Source organism: Diceros bicornis, chromosome 18 (genome assembly GCF_020826845.1).
Source record: "Diceros bicornis minor isolate mBicDic1 chromosome 18, mDicBic1.mat.cur, whole genome shotgun sequence".
In the NCBI taxonomy this organism is placed as follows: domain Eukaryota; kingdom Metazoa; phylum Chordata; class Mammalia; order Perissodactyla; family Rhinocerotidae; genus Diceros; species Diceros bicornis.
This window is the reverse complement of record NC_080757.1, coordinates 19656737-19683493: the sequence shown is the minus strand read 5'-3', so window position 1 is coordinate 19683493 and position 26757 is coordinate 19656737. Positions and strand designations below refer to the sequence as shown.

General features: G+C 44.3%; 1 pseudogene; it reads right to left on the bottom strand.

Moving 5' to 3' along the window:
* Positions 1 to 116: 116 nt before the first annotated feature.
* Positions 117 to 25917, bottom strand: LOC131416807 (nitric oxide synthase, inducible-like; annotated as a pseudogene).
* Between the last annotated feature and the right edge of the window lie 840 nt (positions 25918 to 26757).

The window sequence follows — 26757 nt, the reverse complement described above, 5'->3', positions numbered from 1 at the left end:
GAGTTGGGGGGAAGTAGATGGGGAAATAAGTCATGTGGCTGGGGATATAATTTCCCTCCATCTCTCGAGGCCGTAATCCAGAGTTGGCTCTGTCATTAAATTCTGTGGCAGCAGCTTTAACATTTCCTGTGGGCTGATGGCACTCTGGGATCGCTGGGCTGCCCTGCGACCCCATCCTTTTTCAGCCTGTAGGGAACCACAGCACCAAAGATGTCTTCGTGGTAGCGCTTCTGGCTCTTTAAGGGAAAACAGACCAATGTGTCAGCTCTGCAGGTCCAGCCGCCTCTCATTCATCAGGTCCAGGCTGGACGAGGCCCTGGGGTTCCCCGCTTCCCTATCACACGTACACTCAGGAGCCATTTCCCTTCCCACCGCCGTGCTTAGATTATGCTTGACCTCGCCTGAGCTCTTTCCCTCCCAACAGCACCTGCTCTGGTCTGGACCATCTGAACATCTCCTCAGGCTCCATGACGGACAGTAAAGCCTGCCTAGTGCTTGTCCCATCAGATGCTCCAGGAAATGTGGGCTCTGAGATCAACACGTTTGGGAGATGCTGTGTACTTGCTCCCAGGCTTGAAGTGTCAATGATGCACATAGCATGTTAGAGGCTCTGAGAAGTCTTGTAGTAAAGCAAGACGTTTGCCTCTGTTGAGCTGAGCAACCAGACGGGGACGCACACTCAGACCTCTCAATGCCCGCCCAGCTCTGACTTCCGGCCGCCTCTAGGATTCCTTTGGGTCTAGGATTGTTCTGAGCCCGACTCTAGAGTCCTGGCTCCCTGGCCCGTGCCCTTGGCCTCCATCCCTAGCCCACACACCAGGCGCTCTACCTTAAGCTGGAAGAGATAGTCCTCGACCTGCTCCTCACTCAGGCTCAGCTTGGCAGCCACCAGCTGCTTCAGGGTGTGGGCCACGTCCCGGGCCATGCGCACGTTCCCGCAGACACAGAGGTGGCCATGCTCCTGATGGAGCACGCGGAGCACCTCACCAGCTAGCTGCTGCCGCAGGATGTCTTGAACGTAGACCTGAAACCAGAGGAGACGGTGGGTCTGGGCCCTGCTGCTGGGATGAAGCTTGCAGTCAAGCCTGCTGGCCCTGGGGAGGTGGGCAGGGGGCACAATGGGCTGCACCCTTGGGTGTGGAGTGAGCACTGTCCCAGCCAGGATCTTACACGGGACCAGGCTTGGGATGAGAAAGTGCATTGACACCCTGCCCGGCGCAGGCCTGGGCTGAGGCTGGAGAGATGGATGTTGGCCACGAAGAGCTGACCATTCAGTGGGGCTCCCGGACTTACTCACAGCTCACCATCTTCAAAGAGCCATCACTCCAGCCACTTCCCCTGCCCAGTGAGGCCCAGCTGCCCGCTCCCCACAGAGGGGGGCCTCTCAGTGCAGACAGTCTGTGGGATCCCCACTGTCATTCAGAGCAGGGCACAGAGCCCTGGGCTTCCCGGTTACACAGAAGTCAGGAGTCCGTCGGGGACTCTCTGCTCTTGTTCCACACAAGAGGCCCAGGGACCCCAGCAATGGCATGGAGCGCTGGGTCGGGGAGAAGCTCTGATGGGGCAAGTTCACAAGGGCTGAGCCAAGAGTCTGTCCTGACTCCCCAGGCTCCTGGGGCAAAGTGCCCCCCGGGGCAGCAGAGCCCGTCATTGGCTGTGTCTGAGCAGCCACTTCCCTCCAGCCCGCTGTGCTTGAGCGTGAAGTTGGCCTGGACCACCTCTCCCCAGGCCGCCATATATCCCGGGAGGAGGACCTTCAGGGGGCTGGGCACTGGGGATTGACCCACCGGGTGACCTTGACTTAGTCCTGAACGTCTCGGGGCTTGTCTCTTCTCCTGGAAGAGTGAACGTAATATCTGACTGCCTCCTCTTTAGAGCTGAGGAGATGAAGGCTCAGAGGGTTGAGGGGTCTGCGGGGAGCCAGGGCACCCCTACAGTCCGTGCTTTGAACGTTCTCAGCATTGCGCGGGCAGCTGCTGCATTTACCTCGTGCTGGCAGCGCACGCAACGATCTGCCATATGCACCTCATGCAGCACCCCCTTCTGGGCCATCTCCAGTGTCTCCTCCCGACAGAGGTGGTCCTCATCTAGGTGGCGACACTGGAACACCAGGGTCGTGCAACCACCTTGGAGCCCTGCAAGACCCCTTGAGCTGCAGTTACCAGGGTGGCCACCAGAGGGCGGGCCCCGGCTCAAGGCCTCAGGAGCTGAGCGCCCAACTTGAAAATTCGTTTCATCCTCACAAGCATCTGATCTAGGATTGTCCCCACTTTACAGTTGAGGAAACTGAGGCCCAGGGCGTTCAGATCACTTGTCCACACAGGCTGAGGCAAACTTGGGAGAGAGGTCACATGAAACCTCCAGCTGTGCCTTTGTGCTCGGTGTCATGGAGCCGCTGCTGCCACAAACTGTGGAAGGGGGTGATGCCCGTGCCAGGTCCAATGAGAATGCAAGGATGGGAGGGGTTCTCGGGGAGCTGGGAGCTGGAAGCTGCTTGTACTGAAGGGGACAGAGGAGAGAGGCCCCAATCCTCAGACATCCTGGCCTGATGCACAGGCAGGACAGGGGCTGGGGAGCTGGGGGTGTGGTTGGGGGAGGTGGTGTTGGGAGGTAGAGAGGACAATGAGCTCAAATTAGATTTCCCCAGTCCTGCAGGCTGCTTCATTGCCCTGTCCAGCCACACGGTCACCTTGCCCTGGGGCCTTATGAAAAAGGGCTGAGCCTCCTTGTTCTCTGGGCTCCACCAGCACTGCATCTCTATCCCTGCTAGAGACTTGGCCACGCTCTGTAGCAGGGGATAGAATGGAGAGGCCCAGTGTGAGCCCAATGCCTTCTTCATGGACCAAGGGGCCCAGAGTGGCACCTAAAACCCAGATCCCTTCCTTTCAACCCAGAACTCCCTTGGGCCAGTGGTGCCACAGAGGACAGAGTGTGGGGGGTGCTTATCTTCGCACAAAGCAGGGCACCGGGTCTTGGGGCTTCAGGCTGCTGAGCCATGTGCTGCAGACGCCGTGGTGCAGGGGACCCTGGCCATCTGCAAGGACAGTACAGACCTGACCAACGTCGCCCCCTAGCGCCCGTGCAGGGCCGTCCCAGCGCCTCCTCCAACAGCCAGCTCAGGTGCTCTGCCAGCTTTACTGAGGGGCTGTTTTTCTCCTGGTTCTGAGATCCACCCTCTGTACACCCAGAACTGGCGAAAGCTGGAGCGGACTTAGAGAGTGTGCAAGCCTCTCCCGTTGCCACTGCAGAAACTGAGTCTCAGAGAGTGAAAGTGACTTGTACAAGGTCACTCAGGCCGCAGTAGAGTCAGGTCACAGCTCAGCTTCCCTGACTCCTACTCCAATGCTGCCTCTAAGAGTTTCTCCAGGGATCCGCCCAGCGCACCACTCAGCTCCGATGACAGTAGCATAAAATGGCCCCTCAGGGTGGCCACAGTCACTGCCCCAGTGCGTCTCCACGAGTATAGCCCTTGCTGGTAGGAACCCTGGGTGATGGACAACCTCCTGAGCATTCGGTCCTCTCAGGCCGTCTCTCTGTCTCCTCCAGTGGCCCCTCCTGGGCTTGTGGAAACCCCACCTTTCACTGTGTTACATTCCCTTCCCAATGGTCAAGCATTCAAGGGGACCTCCCACCAACTTGAGAAGTCCCTTTGGTTTTCCTCTGCATGGAATCTTGCTCTCACAGGATGTGCCTGCCTCTCCTCTCCTGGTTTGAAGATGAAGATTTGGCCTAGGCGTATGTTCTCTGGCAGAGCAAATAGAGTCTCTGCCCAGGTTTTAGAAACTTTGTGATTGTGCTGCTCAGAGCACAGAGGGCTCTGAGGTGTGGGCCAGCTCCCAGCTTTGCGAACCCAGGCAACAGTCAGCTCTGGAGGGCAAGGCCGGGGCACGGCTCATCCAACCCTACTGGACAAAGCTTTGGACCTTCCAGCCTATGTGAGTCCATCCCCCATCCTCTGCCCTCACAGCCCCTGTGCTCTCCTTCTTAGCACCCACATAAGGACGATCATCAATTTCCCTGCTCTCTCTTCATTGCCCCTTCTGGATGGGAAGCTCTGTGAAGTCAAGGGCTTCATGTACTATATTTCCACACCCACCGTGGTGCCAAGCACACAGACAGATGAAATAGATCATCGCTGAGTGAGTGAGTCAACAATCCAGGCAGAATCATTCCTGTGTTCAGCTGGACTCTCACGAAGATGAAGACTCACTGGGCTCCCACTAATGACTGGGTGCTTTCCACATCCGATCTCGCTAAATCGTCCCAACAGTAGTACAATAGCAGAGTGGAGGGGGGTGGTTAAGAACTTGGCTCAGCAGTCAGATTACCTGGGTTAGAATCACAGTTATTACTTGCTATCAGTGTGACTCTAGACAACTGGCTTAACCTCTTTGTGCCTCAGTTTCCTCACCTGTAAAATGATCACAGTACCCATCTCACATGGTTACCAATAATACACTTACAAAGGGGTCAGCTCAGTGCTTGCTTCATAGTTTTCTCTGCCACACACCTTATCTTGCTGTTAACAAATCTGGAAGGTGGGTGTTTAACTGATGAGGAGAACGAAGCTCAGAGATGTTGAACAGCTGCCTGTAAATAGCAGAGTTGGACGCCCCAGAGCCCCAGCCCCAGCCTTACCTCGGGTGCGGTACGTGAGCACGGCCACAGTGAGGTGGACCTCCGTGGGTGTGTGGTCCCGGGAGGAGCTGATGGAGTAGTACCGGGGTTTCAGATTAGGGAGCTGGGAGAGCAGGAAGCCAGCAGACACCCGCAGGGACGGGAACTCCACCAGCACCTCCAGGAAGGTGGGGCTGTTGGTGAACTTCCACTTGCTGTACTCCAAGGGCTGAAAGCCAAGAGCAGTTGAGCCACTCAGGGCGCCTGCCCCACACCAGGAAGAGGCTATCACAGTGTGGTATTCATTCATTCCTTTATTCATTCCCTCCCTCAACAGACACTTTGAAGTACCGCGCGCTGTCCAGGGTGCTGAGATGACGAAGCTGGAGGGGAAACAGTTCCTGTCCTGGAGGAACTCAGGCCAGTGAGTAGCACTTATCTACCTTGTGTGCAGAGAACTTCACTGTCAGCAACTTGTGGGCAGCAGTCAAAACTTTATTATAATCTAACTGGGGGCAGGGCTTTGCATTCATACAGAGCTGGGTTCAAATCTTGACTGGATGCCTTTACTAGCTGTGGATCTTGTCCCAATTACTTAACCTTTGTGAGATGAGGATGGTATACCCTACCTCTTGGGGATGCTGTGAGAATTAAATGATAAAAAGTGTACCAGGTTAGTACAGTGCAGCCATAGGATAACCGCGTTGGAGTCGGCTGGAATCTAGATGATTAGTGATGATGATGGTAATAATGACATCCAGCACCTTTTGCAAAGACTTGGGCCTAGAAAGTGGCAGGTGAGTTAATGCATTCTCTCATTAATTTATTAATCCAACTACCCGTCTGTCACTATGTCCATTTACCCATTCATCATCACCATCCATCCTCTAACACTTCCTAAATTCCAGGCTTGTTCCAGGTTTGGGGAAAATAAAGACACACAAGACACAGTGGCTCTCCTTTTCTAGATAATTTCTAAGGAAGTGCACTTTGGTTGCATCCTGCAGATGCTCAGAAAAATTCAGTTTGCTCCATACAGCTGTGTCCTGGAGATGGGATGCGAGAGGACGGCTGATGTCCCACCAGCCTTTGACAAGTTTCACTTTGGGAAGCTGGGGTGGATCCTCCTTGGAGTTTCAAGAACAGCTCTGCGCTCTAGCTCCCCTGACTCTGGGACCCTGTCCCTACCTCATCCACCAGCCCCGACCTTCAACCGGCACAGGGTCTCCAGCCTCTGCCTTTGGCCTCTTCTGTGGCCAGCTGGGCCAGCTTTCAGAGCAGCAGCTGAGTTGGGGGAGTGGTGATGTCCAGGAAGTGGATGAGGGCCTGGCGGAGTGAGCAGGGGGGCAGCTGCTTGTCCTTGCCCCAGTAGCTGCCTGGATAGAGAAGGAAGAAATCAGGATGGAAAATAAAGCCCCACTGTGACCTCTGGGGCAGACACCCTCCACCTTCCCACTGCAGGGGAGAGAAGACACTGAAGTTCTCCAGGAACAGCACAAGGGCTCATGTGCTCAACTCTTGTTCAGGAAGGTGGGCCTCAGAGATAAGGCTGCCAGGGAACACTGACCAACAACCCTCCAAAGGGCACCCAAGTTGACATGATCCTGTAAAAGTAACGGTATATCAGAGTCTATTCCCTCTCTGGCCCAGAACTTTAGCAGAATACTTGAACTTTAGCAGGTGAACTACAGACTCACAGCGACTAAATCCACCAAAGACTGATGTACACCACTGAGGCCAGGTGTTCATTTTGAGAAATGCCCATGACGACAGTCCCCTTGGGTGACATATCAAGAGGTGCCGGGTGAGCCGCGAATCAGCCCAAAGTGAGGTGACAAGTCTCAAGGAATCCCAAGAGGCCATGTGCAGGGCCATCCCAGCATGGACCCTGGAGCCAGGAGACATGGTTTCCAACTCTGACTCCCCACTTACTTGCTGGCTGACTGAACCCTCTGAGCCCTGGGGTCCAGCTCTGTGAAATGGACGTGATAAGAAGACCTGCCTCTCTGGGTTTGTGTGAGCACTGACTGACATATGTGTGTGTAATGGTACAGTGTCAGGTACAATTTGCTCCATAAACAGTAGGTAAAAGTATTAGTATTAAGTTATTTGATCTAGACCCAAGGCCAGATGAACCACATCTGTGTCCCTACAGTCTGAGGACATTCCTGTCCCCTGAAACATAACCCGAGTTTCAGGCTCTCTCACGTTCTCCTGGACAGTGGGGAACAACAACAGACTTTGCTTCTCTGACCCCCACTTTCCCATTTTGGCCACTCCCTTTAGGGGGACACAGTCTTTGGAGGTGTCATTATCACTGAGGAAGCCAAGGCCAGGGAGCTATTTCTCTGGGCTGGGGGCCCGTGACCGCTGATTTCATGAGTTCACGTCTCCTGGGGCCTGTCACCCCGATGCTGTGCTCACCATGTAGACTCACAGCCTCACCTCAGCACAGGAAGAGGTGCTCTGGACCCTCCCTAGGACAAAATCTTCTCCCCGGTGAGGATGGCCAGGAGGAGCCACACTCTCCTTGTCACCTGTGGCCTGTCCCTGCCCATCGCCCAGGGAAGGGGGGTGTAAATGAGACCCTCGGTGGTGAAGCAGTGTGAAATTAGATGCCATGAAATGCAAAGAGGTTATGAATTCTGGGATCCGAGGAGACTCTCAGGGTGTGCTAGACCCCTTCTCTGACCTTCTGGACAAATGCTCATTAGCCTGCAGGAAATGGACATTCCTCCACTCCTGCATTTTTTGGTGCCAGGAATTGTAAAGGCTGCACATGTGTCTACTTATTTGTTCTTCACAACAATCCTGCAAGCAAGGCTCTATTGTCTCTGTTTTAGAGACAGAGAAAGAAAGCCTTGAGAGGTGAACTCCTATGTCCAAGGTCACACAGCTAGTAAGTGATGACTCAGGGACTGGAACATTCAAAGCTCACACTTTTCACACTGTTTCCACATTTCTCTATTCTGTCACCAAGCAAGACACACACATCTATTGTGGCAACTAAAGAGACAATATACGTAGATTGCTGGCATGTAGTAATCACCCAACAAATGCTAGCTGCTCCTCTTATTATTATAACACTTATTATGAATATTCTCGCTTGTCTGCCTTCTGTACTTGGTGGTGAGCTTTCTGAGGGCAGACACTGAGTCTCATTCCTTTTTGTAGCCCAGGGCCTGCCTGGTATATAGATGTGACCACTTAAAATTTTGAAGGAAAAATAAATGAACCAATCAATCAACAAAAAAGTGGCTGGTGGGCAAAAGAATGAAGCACCGAGCCACTGGTGCTGGGCAGATAGCCCCAAAGAAGCATCCCTTCTTGGCGGCCTGCCATTCAGTGAGGACTGTTTGCAAAGGTGCTTTAGTGCGGGCTTGGGTGGCCCGCCCCCTCAGCAGGAAGGACAGGGTTAGCTGTCCCCAGCACCGGCTCAGGACCAGCCTGTCAGCCGGGTTGGGGGGTATGTGGGAGGATGCGAGGCCACCTCAGCGGAAGCTCCCGTGCAGAGGGCTCACCGCTCTCGTTGAGAGTCTGCAGGCGCACGGGTTGCTGGGGTGCGGGATCATTCACCCCTGGCTCTAAGATGCCTTGAACCAGAGCTGGCTGCTGGCTGGGGAAAACCACAAGGTGCTCTCCTGGCAGGTAGCTCAGCCCTCGGCTGGCCTCAATAGAGAGTTCCACCAGGAGGGTGGTGTGGCTGGAACAGGAAAAAAAGCCTCTGGTGACGCCAGCAGGATTTCCTCCAGAGCTCCCTGATGGGCAGGCAAGTTTCCCCAGGAAATGTGCCCTCCTTCCATTTTCCTGCCCGGTTCCATGAGCACAGGTTGCCAGCATCCCCTGAGGCTGGGGTGCTCAAGAGGGCCCCGGGGCTGACCAGGCCTGTGGCTTCTCTGTGGGGAGAAGATGGGCCGCACCCCTCCCTGTGCAGCCCTCTGAGCCCCCGAGGGCTTGACCACAGACTCTGCCTAAAGAAAGCATCCCACTGGGAGATACGTGGGCATTGGGACAAACCTTTCCTTGTCCTCAGCACAAATCCAGTTACTAGAACAAAGCCCAGTTTTCCTAATGAATGGGCGAGGGCAGCACAGATAAACAAAACCTGTGGAGAGTCCACAGCACTTGCCTCTCCTGGTGGGGAAAGGTCCTTTCCTGCGGAACCTTTCCTGAAAGTTGTGAACAAAGAGCCAAATGGTTTGAATTTCTCTTGCCCTCCCCTTTTGGTGAAAGGATTAAGGGAAAAAGGACAGGAAGTGAAGCAGGTGCCGAGGTCCCAAGCTGGGAAACTGGCCCGTGGTTAGTGCAGGCCAGACACAAGGACGCTGGTGGCCACAGGGGTTACCAGTCAAGCTGGCCCTACTGATGCATTGTTGCTAATGCCAGCGGACTCCTCTCTCCCCTCCTTTCAAAGACTGAGTTGCTCTGGTCCTTCCTTCATTCAAATAAAGTCTGGGCCTGAGTGAAGGTGGGTTGTGTTAGAGATTAACTAGAGCAGTCTGATGTCCTGGTGTGGGTCCCTTTGTCCTACCTCTAATCCAAGCTTCCTGATTGTCTCAGAAAGCAGTAGACAGAGGGAGCATTTCGCAGAGAACAGCTCTGTCTTTGACTGGTTGTCTGTCATCTAAATTTACCTAGTTACCTCTGTGCCCTGAAACCGGATCTACGTGCTATTCCATTCAAGCAGCTCCATGGCCTCTGCAGGAACAGATGGGTCCAGATTTGGACACATGAGGAGGAGCTACCCTGGGATATGTTGTGGGGTGGGGCGGTGCTGGCCGGTGTTACAGGCTGGTCTGTGGAGAGGGAGGGAGAAAGTGTTGATGCAAGTAATCAATGACCAATCTGTAGATAAGAAAGATAGTGTGATATTTATTGAGCCTAATGTGAGGACTAGCCCAGAAGTGTTATCTTCCCCACGGAAGAAAGCACTGAGAGGAAGTGTGGTTTACGGCACGGTTATATATTGTTTCAGAGCAAAGAACATACATCAAGAACGACAGGAATAAAATTTTTTTCCCAAAGTCACAAGGAGGTGTTTTGCCACAGTTTAGCACATACCCAGCAGGTCAACTTGGACTTAGTTCCCTGGGAAGAAAACTTTATCTTCAAAGAAGTACTCGTGTTGGCATCAGAGAGAAGCAGACATTCATCTCTGTCTTGAAAGAGTGGACTCTTTGCTTGGACAATGTTTGAAGCGGATGTACAATGCATGTCTGGTGGGCCATAAGTCAGGCTGCTCTGGGAAAAACAAGTTTTAGGCCCAATCAGATTTAAACCACAATGCCTTCCCCATATATCTCAATATGTGAAATCTTATTTTTATTCTTATTTATAATTTTTTCTATTTTACGGAGGTCATAAAGGTTTATAACATTGTGGAATTACAGTTGTAAATTATTTGTCGGTCACCATATATACGTGCCCCCTTACCCCTCATGCCCACGCCCAACCCCTTTCCCTTCTGGTAACCACTAATCTGTTCCCTTTGTCCATGTGTTTGTTTATCTTCCACATATGAGTGAAATCATATGGTGTTCGTCTTTCTCTGTTTGGCTTATTTCACTTAACATAATACCCTCAAGGTCCATCCATGTTGTTGCAAATGGGATGATTTAGTCTTTTTTTATGGCCGAGTCGTGTTCCGCTGTATATATATACCACATCTTCTTTATCCATTCATCCGTTGATGGGCACTTGTGTTGCTTCCACGTCTTGGCTATTGTAAATAACACTGCAATGAGCATAGGAATGCATAAATCTCTTTGGATTGTTGATTTCAGGTTCTTTGGATGAATACCCAGTAGTGGAATAGCTGGATGATATGGTAGTTCTACTTTTAATTGTTTGAGAAGTCTCCATAATGTTTTCCACAGTGGCTACACCAGTTTGCATTCCCATCAGCAGTGTATGAGGGTTCCCTTTTCTCCACATCCTCTCCAACACTTATTTTTTGTCTTGTTAATTATAGCCATTCTGACGGGTGTAAGGTGCTATCTCATTGTAGTTTTGATTTGCATTTCCCTAATGATTAGCGATGTTGAACATCTTTTCATGTGCCTGTTGGCCATCTGTATATCTTCTTTGGAAAAATGTCTGTTCATATCCTCTGCCCGTTTTTTGCTCGGGCCATTTGTTTTGTTGTTGTTGAACTGTATGAGTTCTTTATATATTTTGGAGATTAACCCCTTGTCAGATATATGATTTGCAAATATTTCCTCCAAGTTGGTGTGTTGTCTTTTGTTTTGTTCCTGATTTCCTTTGCCTTGCGGAAGCTCTTTAGTCTGAAGTCCCATTTGTTAATTTTTTCTTCTGCTTCCCTTGCCCGAGTAGACATGGTATTTGAAAAGATGCTTCTAAGACTGATATCAAAGAGTGTACTGCCTATATTTTCTTCTCGGAGTTTTATGTTTTTATGTCTTACCTTCAAGTCTTTAATCCTTTTTGAACTAATTTTTGTGTATGGTGAAAGGTAATGGTCTACTCTCACTCTTTTGTATGTGGTTGTCCAGTTTCCCCAACACCATTCGTTGAAGAGACTTCCCTTTCTCCATTGTATGTTCTTACTCCTTTGTCGAAGATTAGCTGTCCGTAGATGTGTGGTTTTATTTCTGGGCTTTCAATTCTGTTCCATTGATCTGTGTGTCTGTTTTTGTTACCAGTACCATGCTGTTTTGATGACTATTGCTTTGTAGTATATTTTGAAGTCAGGGCTTGTGATGCCTCCAGTTTTGTTCCTTTTTCTCAGCATTGCTTTAGCTATTCGGGGTCTTTTCTTGCCCCGTATGAGTTTTAGGAGTCTTTGTTCTATTTCCGTGAAGAATGTCATTGGGATTCTCCTTGGGATTGCATTGAATCTGTAGATTGTTTTAGGTGGTATGGACATTTTGACTATGTTGATTCTTCCAATCCACGTGCACGGAATCTCTTTCCACTTCCTTATGTCGTCATTGATTTCTTTCAATGACGTCTCATAGTTTTCGTTGTATAAGTCTTTCACCTCCTTGGTTAAATTTACTCCTAGACATTTTATTTGTTGTCTTGTGATTGTCAATGAGATTGTGTTCTTGAGCTCTCTTTCTGTTAGTTCGTTGTTGGAGTATAGAAATGCAACTGATTTTTGTAAGTTGATTTTCTACCCTGCAACTTTGCTGTAGTTGTTGATTATTTCTAATAGTTTTCCAATGGATTCCTTAGGGTTTTCTATATATAAAATCATGTCGTCTGCAAACAGTGAGTGTTTCACTTCTTCCTTGTCAATTTGGATACTTTTTATTTCTTTTTCTTGCCTAACTGCTCTGGCCAAAACCTCCAGTGCTATGTTGAATAAGAGTGGTGAGAATGGGCACCCTTGTTTTGTTCCTGTTCTCAGAGGAATGGCTTTCAGTTTTTCCCCATTGAGTGTGATGTTGGCTGTGGGTTTGTCATATATCATATATGGCCCTTATTGTGTTGAGGTACTTTCCTTCTATACCCTTTTTACTGAGAGTTATTATCATAAATGGATGTTGGATCTTGTCAAATGCATTCTCTGCATCTATTGAGATGATGGTGTGGTTTTTATTCCTCATTTTGTTAATGTGGTGTATCACGTTGATTGATTTTTGGATGTTGAAACATCCCTGTGTCCCAGGTATAAATACCACTTGATCATGGTGTATGATCCTTTTAATGTATTACTGTATTCTGTTTGCCAATATTTTGTTGAGGATTTTTGCATCTATGTTCATCAGCGATGTTGGCCTGGAATTTTCCTTTTTTGTGTTGTCTTTGTTTGCTTTGGGATAAGGGTGATATTGATACCGGCCCTAATACCAGTTTCCTTACATTAAACCCAGCATATATGAGGTTAAAACCAAAAGCACTCATCCCCTTTCCTTGCTTCTCTAAGTTACATTCATATGTAAATATTGTTTTTTTCCAACCTTTGTATCCCTGAACTTCACAAGGCAAATAGAAATTACAAATTGCTAGCACCCATGTGGCTTCATGCTAACATTTGGGCTAGTTATGGGTCCTTTGAAGTTTTATTACAGGGAAACTGATATCCAGAGAAGATCAAGAAGCGGAAGCTTCCCAGACCCCTGCTCTTTGGCTTCCTGGCACCAGAATCCACCCTCCACCAAGGACGCAGACAACCAAGGACAGCCACCTGCGGACACCCTAGTCTCACCATCCTCCTCCCTGCAGGCAGCCTCACAAGGCCAAATGAAGCTTTGGCCATGGGAAACTCCTCCCTACAAGCAGCTGCATTCCTGGACCTTTAAAACCCCTTGCCTCCCATCTTTTGGGGAGACAAGACAAATTGGAGGGCTCACTCTCGTCTTCCGGCTGATGTCACCTGAAATAAAAACCCTTTTCTTGCCACAAGTCTGACCTCCCAGTTTTTATTTGGCCCCTCTTGTGTGACAGGTAAAAAAACTGTGTATGTGTCCAGTAACAACATTGGCCTTGTAGAGTCCGTTAGAATGTGGCGCATCTTCTTCAAATTTTGGAATAGTTTGAGAAGGATAGGTATTAAATCTTCTTTGAATGTTTGGTCGAATTCTCCAGGGAAGCCGTCTGGTCTTGGACTTTTATTTTTGGGGATGTTTTTGATTACTGTCTCAATCTCTTTATTTGTGATAGGTCTATTCAGATTCTCTATTTCTTCTTGATTCAGTTTTGAGTCTAAGAATTTATCCATTTCCTCTAGATTGTTCAGTTTTTCGGCATATAGTTGGTCATAGTATTCTCTTATAATCCTTTGTATTTCTGTGGTATCCGTTATAATTTCTCCTCTTTCATTTCTAATTTTATTTATTTGATTCCTTCACTTATAAGAGTTAACAACTATAAAGCAGATATGGTAGGAATGATAATAAAGTGTTTAGTTGAGAAGAATAAGTCTTAAGCGTAATCCTTATCAGAAAAACAGACTCCATCAGTATTATAACAGTGATCAACCATCTCCAGTTGATCAGCAATCATCACTCTATCTTGCGTACAACTCTTACAACATTGAGTAAAGAAAACTGTAATTAGCTTGAATATTATGATTAATACAAGAATTCCAAGAAGGGATAAAAATATGAATTATAATCCAGATCATGGAAGGGAACCAATACCAAAAGGGAGCCAACTAAACACATTGAGAATTGGTGAGGGATTCCTTAGGGGATTCACATTCTTTCTCATGTGCCTTAACAGAGATTCCACTTTGGAAGATTCATCAGGTATAAAAACACAATGTTCAGTTTGAATTTCAGCACATGTACCAGCTTGGCATACAGTTAGACTATCTAAGGCCATTCTACTTTGAAGGACAGCCTTTCTCATTAAGAACATCTCAGTAATCAATAAAACTATTTCTGTTTGGCTGTCATTAGGGGCCTGTGAGTAAATTTAGTCAGGGCTTCATATGTGACATGACATCTGATCCTATGCAGGGAACATATGTAGCTGCTAGTTAGGTAAGTTTTGTGTGGAATAATTTCTCTATTCCCAGCATAAAGGTGCTGATGTACTTGAAGACCCATATGTAGGAGGGAGCCAAGCAAATCCATCCCAGATTCGTGTGAAACCTGCCATACTACTTGTTGTAGAATCTAATTTCTTTTGTTTAGCAGCAAGTTGTTGGGATATCTTAATAGTTTAAGCAACAGAAAAGGAATAACCAAGTCCTGTACCATGAATATTATTGGCTATTGGCCAGGTTTCAGGATCATAATTAGTAATATCAAATGAACTGTGAACATTGGAATTAGACCTCTGCATCATAATAAATTGTTTTAGAGCTTTCGACTCTGTACCTCGAAAGGGAGAAACCGAAGATATCCCAGATGGACTAGAAAGGGGAAGTTGGCCACCTGGCCAACAACTGGACTGATTATTACATGAAGCAAAGGAATGAGCCCATTGTAAGAAGACATTGCCTTTTGAGGCTCTTTCAGATGTGGATTGAATAAACAACCATAGTATCACAAAAATCTTAAATGACATTCTGGCAATTAATTAAAAGATTTTGTAAATGAGTATACAGCTTAAGTATTAAAAGGGTTTAAACGAGGAGATACAAGATTGGAAATACAGACCTGGTCGAGGATCTTGAGGCAGCTGTCTACAACAGATGTTGACTTCTTCCCGTCCTGGTTTGGTGGTACCTGTCTTAGTTAAAGCTGAGTGTCAGTAACAGGAGTTGAAATCCACTGAGGAGGAGAGGCCTTTTTAAAATGAGAAATGTGAATCCAGGAATTTAGGCCTTTTAATTTTGCAGTGCATGGATTAGTTAAGAGTACCTGGTAGTGTCCTTTCCAACAAGGCGGGAAAGAGTCTTTCATCTGGTGTCTCTTCTAATAAACAAATTCTCCAGGTTGTAGTCCATGACCCTTAAGGTCTTTGTCTCCCAGGAGCTCGCTGTTAAAGGAATCTGCTACCAATTTTTACTTTCTTTTTAGTGTCTTAATAAGACCTTGACAATAATGCAAGATATCTCCTTTGAGCAAAGTTGGTTAATACATTCCTTCATGTAATTTCATAGGCTGTTCCATTATTATGTCAAAAGGAGATGGCCGATGTTTACCAACAGGTATAGATTTACGACTGAGAAGCGCTAGTGGATGAGTTTTGTCCATGAGAGATTAAATGCTTCTGAACTTTTACCAGCTGAGTTTTGATAGTGCCGTTAGTTCTTTCCATTAATCCTGAGGAGTGGGGATGATGAGCACAGTGAAAGTGCTGCATTACTGGCCAAATGTCACAAACAGATTTAAATATTTATCCAGTGAAATGAGTTCTCTGGTCACTGTGTAACTCAATGGGAATTCCTCAAACAGGCATCATTCTTTCTAGTAGCAATTTACCTACTGTTAAAGCCATTGCCCTTCTGCGAGGGAAAGCCTCAATCCAATGTGAAAACATACAAGTCAGTATTAAGATATATTTATATCCTTGAGATAGTGACATTTGAATAAAGTCGAACTGCCATACCTCAAAGGGTCCCTTAGGAAGGGGAAAGTGACCTTGTGACCTAAGAAGTGGTTTCCTGGGATTATATTTAGGACATTTAGTACAATGAGCATAGGCCTTATGAACCACTGTGGGAAAAGGTTTCCAAAAATTTTGTTTTCCTCACAACATCATCTTTTCAGGTTCCAAGTTGGTTAATTCATGTATATGCTGGAGCAGTGGCAATTGTGCTCCAATAGGCGCTATGGATTTTTTCTTGGACCCAATTAAATTTATGTGGTGGAGTCAACAATTCCCCCTTTTTGTGGCCATCTCTGTTTCTCTTCTTCCGTGGCAATTTCTTGAGCCTGTAGAAGGGAATCTTTCACTGGGTTAGCAGGGTTAACAGAGAGCAGTGGGCATTCTTGAGGCTGAACAGGCTAAGTTTTTAAAGTTACTCGATTAGCAGTTACATCAGAAAGTTGATTTCCTTTAGTTTCCTAAGTGTCAGATTCAGAATGCCCCAGTATTTTAATAATCGCCAATTGTTTTGGTAGTGGTATAGAATTTGATAATTCTGCAACCTGTTTTCCATTTTTTATAGGTTTCCCTAAGAGGTTAAAATGCCTGAATGTTTCTACAGCATTCTGAAGTCAAGTCCTACTCCAAAAGCATAAAAAACATAGTGGTTGTCAGGATAAATATTTGCCCCCTGATCTTTAGCCAATTGACAAGGTGTAGTTAAAGCAATTAATTCAGCTTGCTGTGCTGACTTTATTTCTGGTAAATAAGAACTCTCAATTCTGTCCACTGAGGATGTTATTTCATATCCAGCCCAGTAATTTCCTTGCTCATCCTTTGAGTAAGATACATCTGTAAACCAAACTAGATCAACATTATCAATATGAGTTTCTTGCAGGTCATTCCTAGGAGCAAGAGGGTAATCTGTTATTAACATGCAGTCATGGTCATTTTCCTTCTGTGGTGCTGGAAGCACAGTTGCAGGGTTAAGATTATTACATCATGCTAAGGTAATATTAGGTGCAGAATGCAGCAGAACTTCATAAGAGGATAATCGCCTTACAGAGTAATGCTGAGCGTGATAAGAATTTAGAAGAGATTCAACTGAGTGTGGGACATAAATAGTTAAAAGAGACCCCACCACCATTTCTTCAGTGGCCATATACAAGAGAGCTGTTGCTGAAATAGCCCTCATACAAGGCAGAAGTTCTTTTGCCACTGAGTCTAATTGCAAACTATAATATCCAATAGATCAATGTTGATCGCCATGTCTTTGAGTTAATATCCCTAAGCATTTCCTTTATCTTCATGTACAAAGAGAAAAAATGGCAAGTTGAGATTAGGGTAACTTGAAGTTGGAGCCTCAGCCAAAATGGACTTTAAGGTGTTTATGGCTTTTTCTCCTTCTGGTGCCCATTCAGTGAAATCAAATAGGTCAGACTTAAGTAATATATATAAATGTTCAGCAGTCACTGAAACATTATTTGCCCAATTCCTGCAGTAGGTAGTCAGTCCTAAAAATCCCCTCAATTGTTCTTTGTTGGCAGTTTTATGAAGCCATCAGTTTCTGTTAGAGGTCTGTAATTTTCTACCTAGTTCAGTTTGAGGATGTGAAAGTGCATCAGAAACCTGCGTTCTGGATGAATGGCAGAATCCTTCTCTGAAGATGATTCAAAGGTGAAGAAAAAGACTTTTCATATTCTCTTTACCAAGAGCAGACTAAAAGTTCAAGAAAATTATCCTTTTAAGCAAAAACCAAATTCTAATTTTTGTACCATCTTACTTTTGATATTAAAACTTATTCATCTGATTAAATTCATTTCAGCCTTACCCAACTCGACCATGCACAAAACTCTTTCCTCAGAGTTTTTCTTTCACAAACCGTCTATTTCTTTCGGAAGAATTGCCTCTATTCAGAATTCATCCTATGCCTTCTTTCCTTCCTGGTACTTTAGGACAAGTTTATCATTCTTAACAAAACAAACAACAATATCTCCATTCCTATACCTTCTTTACTTAAAACCTACATCTTATTTTCCTTGTATAAAGACTGTCTAGAAATGTGTGCATTTTCATAGAAAATTTCTCAGCATCACACAAAACGTGTTTATTCACAAACCCAAGTATTTCTTCACTTTGTCTGAAGTAAGAAGCCAGAGGTAGATAAATCTATGTTTAGTAATTATTCTAATTTTACCTTATGTGGAAATGACCTAGATACTCAATAAATTTTAATCATTTAACTTAATGTTGCTAAACTCTAAGGTTTTAAGTTATCAAAGTTTTTGAAGTTCTTTTAAGTACATATACCATAACACATAGTTATTGTTAAAATATTCATCCAAAAACTTTTATTTTTTTCACAGCTATTTAATTGACTTGCTCCCAATAATTATATTTAGATTGCCTACACCAGACATCAGGAAAGATACCACATGCTCACTCTCCTGACTTTCCCCTGCTACATGCTATGTGCTCTGGTGATGTGCTCCAACCTACTACAAACCATTGTGCCCCTCCCCAAGGCATAGAGTCAATGATGGGGGCCTGACTTGGTGACAGAGGGCTTCAGTCTAAGGTGTGAGGGGGTCTCCTCTGACAGTGTAGGACTCAGGGATGGGGGTGTAAGGGAGACTCACTTACACAGCAGAGCTCTGGCATCAGTCAACTCTGCTCAGTATTGCTTCACATTGGGTACTGGACTGTCCCAGCCCCCTCTTGAGGTTCCTGCCTTCTTAACAGGCCTACCCAGTGAGGGCCTGACCCTGAGTCATCCTGTGTGTCCTGGAACACATTCACTTTCCTCCCAGCTGAGAGCTCCTCAGTGGGGACCCCTACTACTGGTGGTCCCTATGATGTCTTTGGGAAGAACTGAGACCCAAAATTAAATGACCTAGAGTCACACAGTGAGAAAGCCATTCTTCTTCCAAGTATCTTTCAATCCTTCTGAGGACCTCCAGAAAAAAGGCTCAGGTGGGTGCTGGCACCACCTCCCCAGCAGAGTTGGTCTCCCTTTTAACACAGAGAGGTCAGGCTTCACGCTCAGAACTTGTGGTGGACAACATTCCCCAGCTGGAATTTAATAGCCTTCCTCTCCACCTTTTATAATGTGGTAAAATAAACATGACATAAAAGTGATCATTTTAACCATTTAGCTTCAAGGTCTCTTAAGGCTTCACCCCAGAAATTGCACGATGTGACTTCTGCTGCATTCTGTTGGCCACAGCAAGTCACAGGCCAGACCAGATTCAGGGCTGGGAAAATAGACTCCATGTCTTGATGGGAGGAAGGGCAAAGTCACATGGCAAAGGGCTGGACACAGGGAAGTGTGACTCTTTCGGGCCATTGTACTAAGGAGCTATCACAAGAAGAGTATTTATAATGACCTTTCATGTGTTGGCCATTCGAATTTAAGCTCTCAGAGGGGACAACATCTCCTGTTTGAGATTAAATCTGGGACAGGAAAGTCAGGACCCTCTGCTGCTCCCCAAGATGCTCAGAATGGGAGGGGTTGGCGAGAGTGGCCCAGTGACAACACGCGGAGTCTTGCAGTTTCTTTCCTGTCTGTGGTCAGAAGTCCACAGCACCAGTGGACAGCTGCCCCTATTTTTCATGAGGTCCATTAGCTCAAAGTAAAGATTATTGAGCACATGTTATGTCTTGGGCCCTCTTCTCAGCAGTGTATGTTATTAACTCATTTAATCCTCCTACCACTCTGCCTGGTAGGTACTGTTATCATCTCAGTCTTATAAATGAGAAAAAGAAACACAGCCAGTAAAAGTTAAGTTGTTTGTTCAAATCACTCAGCTAGCAGTGTCCTCTTTAATGTGGGCAGCATACACTCAGTAGAACTAAGGAGTTTGAGCACTATGAGAAAGGGGAGCATAGACATCAGGGAATGCTGATCAGGATTCAAATCTCAGCCTCTCACTTATTGGCTGTATGACCCAGCGCAAGTTCCCACACCACCCGGACCCTCATTGTCCTTATCGATGAAGAAAGTGGGATCTTGCTACCTGGCATAGATGTTGTGAAGAGTAGATAAACGAAGCGTGTAAAGCGCTTAGCCCATAGTGAATGTTCATAGCGCAATGGCTGCCCTCATCCAGCCAGGATCTGCACCCCTCACTTCCCAGAGCACCAGGCTGCTCCTTGGAAGGGGAGCTATGCATGGACCCCGGTGACTTCCTTCTCTCTAGCACAAATGGACTCCAGCAGCAGGTCATCTTCCATGTTTGTAACACATGTCACCCTCCAGTTTCCTATGTCGAAGCAGGTTTCCATCTCCGACCTGCATCCCACTTTTAAATTAAAAAAAATAATTGCGAGGGCTTGCCCCACGGCCTAGTGGTTAATTTTGGTGTGCTCTGCTTTGGAAGCCCAGGCTCAGTTCCTGGACACATACCTACACACCACATATTGGTGGCCATGGTGTGCAGCAACCCACATACAAATTATAGGACTATTGGTGCAGACATTAGCTTAGGGTGAATTTTCCTCAAGCAATATTGAGGAAGATTCGCAACAGATGTTAGCTCAGGGTGAATCCGCCTCAGCAAAAAAAAAAAAAAAAAATATTGCCAGTCATTTCTGTAATTTTCTAGACTGGGAGGCAGAGTAGCATTGGGGAAGTATATACATTGAGAAGAGATTTTCACATATTGAGGTATATGGGGTAACTATTCAGGTTCAAAACTGATTGGGCTTGAACTAAAGATGCCTGACTTATGCCTGTCAAACATATGTTGTATATCTGCTTAACCATTAAAGTAAAGAATGCACTCTCTTAAGAGAAGAATGCCTACTTCCCCCTCCTATGCCCTATTGGTAATGCCAGTCTTAGCCCCTTTCCAAACATCAGGGTCATATTGACCTGCTAATGTACAACTGAATACCTCCTGGAAACTTTGATGAAAATGTATCCTGAGTGTTTTTACTGTATGTTCTTTGTTCTAAAAAGATATGACTGTACTGAAAACTGGGCTCCTCTGGAACAACTTCTTCATTTCTGGAAGAGGTTATAATTCTCACTCTGGCTGTAGTAAAACTCACATATTTCTCTTATCCAGAGAAAGATTATTGGTTATTTTGCAGCAACAACATGTAAGCGCATTCATCTTATCATCACCACGTGGGAACTGAGTGTCTACTATCTTTCCCACTTGAGTACATGAGGTTCAACACTCCTTGGGAATAGAAGTGGTTGGGTAGGAGATTCAGGGGGCATAGGCAAGGAAGACAATTTCTCCACCCTCTACGTCCTTCTGGCTGGTCTAAGAATTAAGTTGACATAAGACAGAATAACAGGAGAAAGTCAAACAAAGCTTTATAACGTGTATACATGGGAGAAACCCAGGAAATCTAAGGAACACACCAGAATGGCCAAAGCTGCTGCCTTAAACACTGTTTTCAACTAAAGACAAAGGAGGATGTTGGGGGTAGTAGTTTGGGACTTCAAGGGGGAAGAAGGCAATTTACATGGAGATGGAAATGCAAATGGGCCACCTATAGACAGTGTGACCTGAGAGACACATTTGACATTACATTACAGTTATCTTATGATATTAGCTCCTACCTGGAATAAGCCCTTCTATTTTAAATTAGACGCTTAGGGGGAAAGTTTCTTTCAGAGTCTTTTGTTCCTAAAAATAATCAACCAAAGAGATACATTCTGGGGTGGCCAGTTGTGATCCCCCATAGTCCTGCCTTTGAAACTTTATGAAGATTCACAGTCCTTTGAAACTTTAAGAAGTTTAATAGTCCAGAAGCTGAGTTGGCAGATTGTTCCATATCATTGAACACATCTTTTTTTAAGTCCTGATAATAGGTCAGTCCAGTTAAATTCATTTTAGAAGGCGGTGATGTAGGTGGGCTCCCAAAGTTGGGCCTATATTGTGGAAGCAAGCAATCAGGTATTTAATAAGAACTATTTCTATGGAAACAAAAAGAAAAACAAGGTTAATGGTTGGAGCAAATATAAACCAGTTTCTGAGTCCGGGGGACAGCCAGTCAAGAAGATTTCTAGATGTCAGGGACAAAGCATCTTTTGCAGCTTGAAATGTCTCTGATGATGTCATCAGGTGTTCAGGCAACCTTCTGAGGGGCTTACACAGCAATGGGCATGTTATCGTGGTAATCTCTCTCAAGTTTATATCAAGTTGCCCAGCTTCAGTATACAGGGCTTCAGAAACAAGGGTGGTTTTAGTTCTCAATGATTCCAAATGAAAATGATGGAAAAAAGCGAAAATGTTAGTTTGTAGATTTGTAGCCAGATATTTCAGAAGACTAGAAGAATTCAGGATCCAGCCCAGTTAACAGATAGAATACAAAAACCTCAAAAACCATCAACAGAACTAGGACCTAATATCCACAAATGTGTCTTCTAGTTTTTACTGAAATATATTTTTTTCTCTAAAATCACCCTCATTTTTACCAAAGATAGCAAAATTAACACTAATTGCTTTGTCAAGTCAGTCTGGTTTTAATAAATTTGGCCCAGTTATTTAATAAGTACAGCAAGAATAGGATTGATAATATAGGCTCCTTTAAACCTGCTTTGCTGGAACTTTTTATAAGCAATCTCAGATTGAACTTTGTAGGCCTCTTGAGGACAGGAAAACTAAGCCAAGGACTTGTCATCAGATTTTGCCTGTAATACCTATAGCTTTGGGTGAATTTCTTTCTTCTCTGGAGGTTTCCCAAAATATTCTGAGGTTTCTTACACCTGCCAGAGATGTGACCTTCTTTACTCACCTGGTACGGTTCCTGGAAACCCTGTACACAAGGTACCAGGTCAGGATTTCCAAGTGGCTTTATTTCATAAAGTCCAATCTTCATTCCTCAAAAGCTGTTTGGTCATATCTGAGCCAAGTATGTTTCTCTCAAACATGAGATTCCAGACAAAGCTTTGGTAATATAACCAATATTTTCAATTGTGTCCTGTTATAAGGAAAATAGATTCTTATTGAAGTTATGTGAATAACCATATTGCCGTGAAATAAGAATAACCACTTACTAAGAGTTTCCAAATTCTGGAGGGCTCAGGTAGGGAGAAAAAGATAAATGTTTCAATTTTGCTTACAAAGGTATAATTTACCAAATTGCTATCAGTCATAGTTAGCTTAAGAGAAAAGAGAAAAGTTTCCTTAAATTTGAAAAAACAAAACATTAAAAAATCAGTAATATTTCAAACGAAAAGTCATAAAATTTATACCAACTTCCTCAGTTCATTCAATCCCATGTAATCAACTTTTGAGCTTGATCTTCTGGGAGCAGTTTCGTGAAGTCATCAGTTTCTCTGTTAGAGTAATTTCTTACCCAGTTCACTTTTACGATATGAAAGATTGTCAGAAACCTGTATTTTAGAATAAGTGTCAGAGTCTTTTCCATCTCTCTGAAGAATCTCTGAAGATGAAACATATTTGCAAAAGCAGAGTAAAACAAAACTGTCTGTTAAAGACAAAAGATTTAAAAATGGCAAACGAGAAAGAAACTTGGTTATTTCTGTGACATACAACATTTTAAGATAATAACTAGAATTATGACTGACAACCAAGACAGATCAGAATTTTAGGAATGTTATATAATTTTTAAACATTTATTATATCAGTAATATTTACCCACATAATATCATAGGTCCCTATGAAACAATGTTTAGTTATCCATTTAACCACAATGACAATTAAAGATTTTCAGGTGAATGTGGAGAATTAAATAGCTGTGAGAAAAACCTTAACACCTGTGATTAAAGACCTGATAAAAACAATACAGGAAATTTATTTTGATAAAACATAAAAACCTTTCATAATGTTTTTACCAAGGGCAGACTAAAAGTTTAAGAAAAGTATCCTTTTAAGACACGGAACAAAACAAATTCTAACCATGCACCAGCTTACTTTCAATATTAAAACTCATTCACTTAATTAAATTTATTTTAATCTTAGCCAATTTGGCCATATACAAAACTCTTTTTCCAGAATTCCTCTTTCACAAACTTTCTATAACTTTCTTTTTACATTCAGAATTTGTCCCATGCCTTCTTTCTTCCCTTCTAGTACTTTAGGACAAATTTATCTTTCTTAACAACACAAAAATATTGCCATTCTTGGTAGCTTCTTTACTGAAAACACACATTTTACTTTCCTTGAATACAAAGATGTTTCCCTTATTAATTTTTAGTAGCTTTAATAATGTATATTAATTGAAATTCCTAACCCTAATAGACCTTAATTTTAGTGAAAACTAAGAAGTAATCATAAACTGTCTTTTATATTAGCATTCTCTGGCTTGCCAGATGTATAAATGATTTTTATAATTTCTAGAAACATGTGACTTTCTAGTACAATCTTTTCATAAAATACAAGACATGTTTACCAATAGACTCAAACACCTTTTAGTTTCTGTGTAATAAGAAGCAAAGTGTAGACAAACATATTTAATAATTGATATCTAATATTTTATCTTATATTTAATGATCTAGATACACAATGAATTTTTATCATTTAAGTTAACCAAGTAAAATTTTAAAGTTTCGAGTTACCAAAGAGGTTTTGGAAGTTATTTGAAATACACATGTCATAAACTATAATTATTCCTAAAAGTTTATCTATAAATTTTTATCTCATTTACGTCTAAATCGTGTGTTCCCAACAGTTATGTTTAGAGTACCCGTGAAAACATCAGGAGACGTTAGACAACATTAGCTGTCATTCTGAGTTATTATGCTGCTGACAAACCTGTAACAGGGATAACACGAAGCCATTGCACTAGTAAACCCAGGCTGCATGTCCACATCATATCCAATGCTGACGACCCTGAGGACGTGTCTATTTCAACCAAACCAAACTTAAACAAGCTTTCATTTACCAAAGATTATTTCCTATCATGTGAACTTGAAAGACATTGGCGGTAGTTTCTACTACATTTAGAAATAACTTGTGTAAGCACTTACGTTAAGCCAATTAAACAGAGCTCTTAATTTTGGCCCTACCATCCAGAGGAAAAATATCACACATATAACATACATATAGACAGGGAGAGTCCACAGCTATTGTTCTAAAACGTTAGGACAATGTACCACACCTTTAAAGGCCTGCACAAAGCATTTTAAAAAGACCTTTTTTTTTTAAGTGTACAATTTAACCCCATACCAATTTACCTGTGGAGGTGGGGGAGGCTTTTATTATCTCTTTTATTAGCACCTGCTATTAGCTTCTAGTTTTTATCTCATATGGCGTGGGCTCAGGCAACCCTGTTGTCTTCCTTTAGCATGTTTAATTAACAGTGTCTGAAGGGCAGATTTATATGCTGTCTTACAATCAGGCAGGGGAAACATTTCTTTTCCAAAGTGAGACACAATGTCTATCCCCACAACACAATCTATAACACAATCATGCAAAAAGAGATGTAATCACTTAACATAAAGCCCATAAATACATCAATTTTCTTAAGAAATTTCATCTGAATTCCATCAACTCTCATACCTCTGATCATAGCTTTCATTAAGACTTTATCAATAGGTCTTGGTCTTATAATATTAGATAGGGGAAGCATTCCCAGCCAAATATAACACATTTAGGCAAAGTTGATATAACCTCTTTATATAAACTTAGCTCAAACATTCCAATCTTTATAATCTTATCAACATTTATATTTTTACATTTACTCAATTTAATTGTAGCCGGAGTCATTACTTTTTTATATTTCTTTTTTAATTTGGCCTTTTCATAGGTACCAATAAAACAATTATGGTGAGAGCTCTCAAAACTTTTTTTCCAATTTAAAAGTTTTTCCAATTTAAATGATCCATTGTCTGGCCACACTGATGAGTAGGATCTTAACAGCGACTCAAACCAATAAACCTTTTAGAGCTTAGCCCTGGATGCAAGAGGTGTCCTCAGAAAGAGAGTGCAAAAGAAGCGGCCCTCACCAGATCCAGAAAATTCACTCCCAAAAATAGTCTAAGAAAGCAAAGGCCTTCATTGCACAGGCAGAGCATCCTAACAAGCAACAAAGTTTGAGACAACAAAGGCCCCTTATGAAAGCAATTGGGACCTCTTATGACAAACTCCCCTGAGAGTTGACAGATGGACAAAAAGAGTTTGTCTTGGAACCCCAGTCTATTCGACCAGCCACCAGGATGCATGCCGGTAGGTGAATGCTCCAGATGGCGGAGACCAGAAAGGTCACAAAGCCAAGCTCTCAAGACAGCGAACAAGACAGAAGAAGAAAACCTTGTCTTCTATGCACATTAACAGCTTTAGCTAAGCCTTGGGTCTCTTGGAGCCAGATTAATACCTAGGAGGGAGGTGCCATGAGGTTGGGGGATGTATGTGGTTTTACAGCGTACCTCATCCTTGCACGGACATTTTCTTGAAGTTGGTGGGGGACCTGTGTCATCTACCCCATTCCGTGACCCAACCGATCCTATCACGGGAGTCTACTTGAGGTGGCTAGCACCCTAATGGCACTTAACTGCTCGACCCATGCCCACAAATTTGGGGCCTTTTTGGCTTCAAAGATGCCCGTAGCAACAGCTTCACCTCATGCACATATTCCCAGACAAAAGGCTTATAGAGATGCCTGCATCTTGCCCTATGGTTTTTCCTTTTTATGACAAATGACACAAAAGACAGAAACATGAAAAATATTGACCATGACTCAGAGGAAAAGATCAATAAACCAATGAGTACTCAAACCACATTTCCTAGAGTTGCTGAGTCCAAGAAGCTAGCTTCACCAATATTATCTCCTACTAATCTAAATTTAGAAAAGGAAACAAAAGTCACCACTCTTGCTTCCACTGGACCCTGCAGGCAGAGATCTAGGAGACTGACATGGTAAGAACTACCACCTCCTGCCGATTCTCGTCAGGGGTCCAGGACCTTCCAGTTGCAGTAGTCCAGGAGTGAGCAGCCTTCAGTCAGTGATGTTTATCCCCATCAAGTCATCAAACTGTAGAGGAGGAGGACAATTCGTCTACCCTCTAGGCACATATGTATGTATGACTTAACAAATATTCCCCCGAACAAGAAGGCCTCCCAGAGGAAGGAACACCTGTAGGATATTCATCATCACTGACAGAAGAAAAGAACAATGCGGACCTAGGAGTCCGTCTTGCCTGAAGGCTGACATTTCTAAAGCCCCTCCTTACTGCCCATTTTCCCTATATAACTGCCTCAAGAGTCTGCAAGT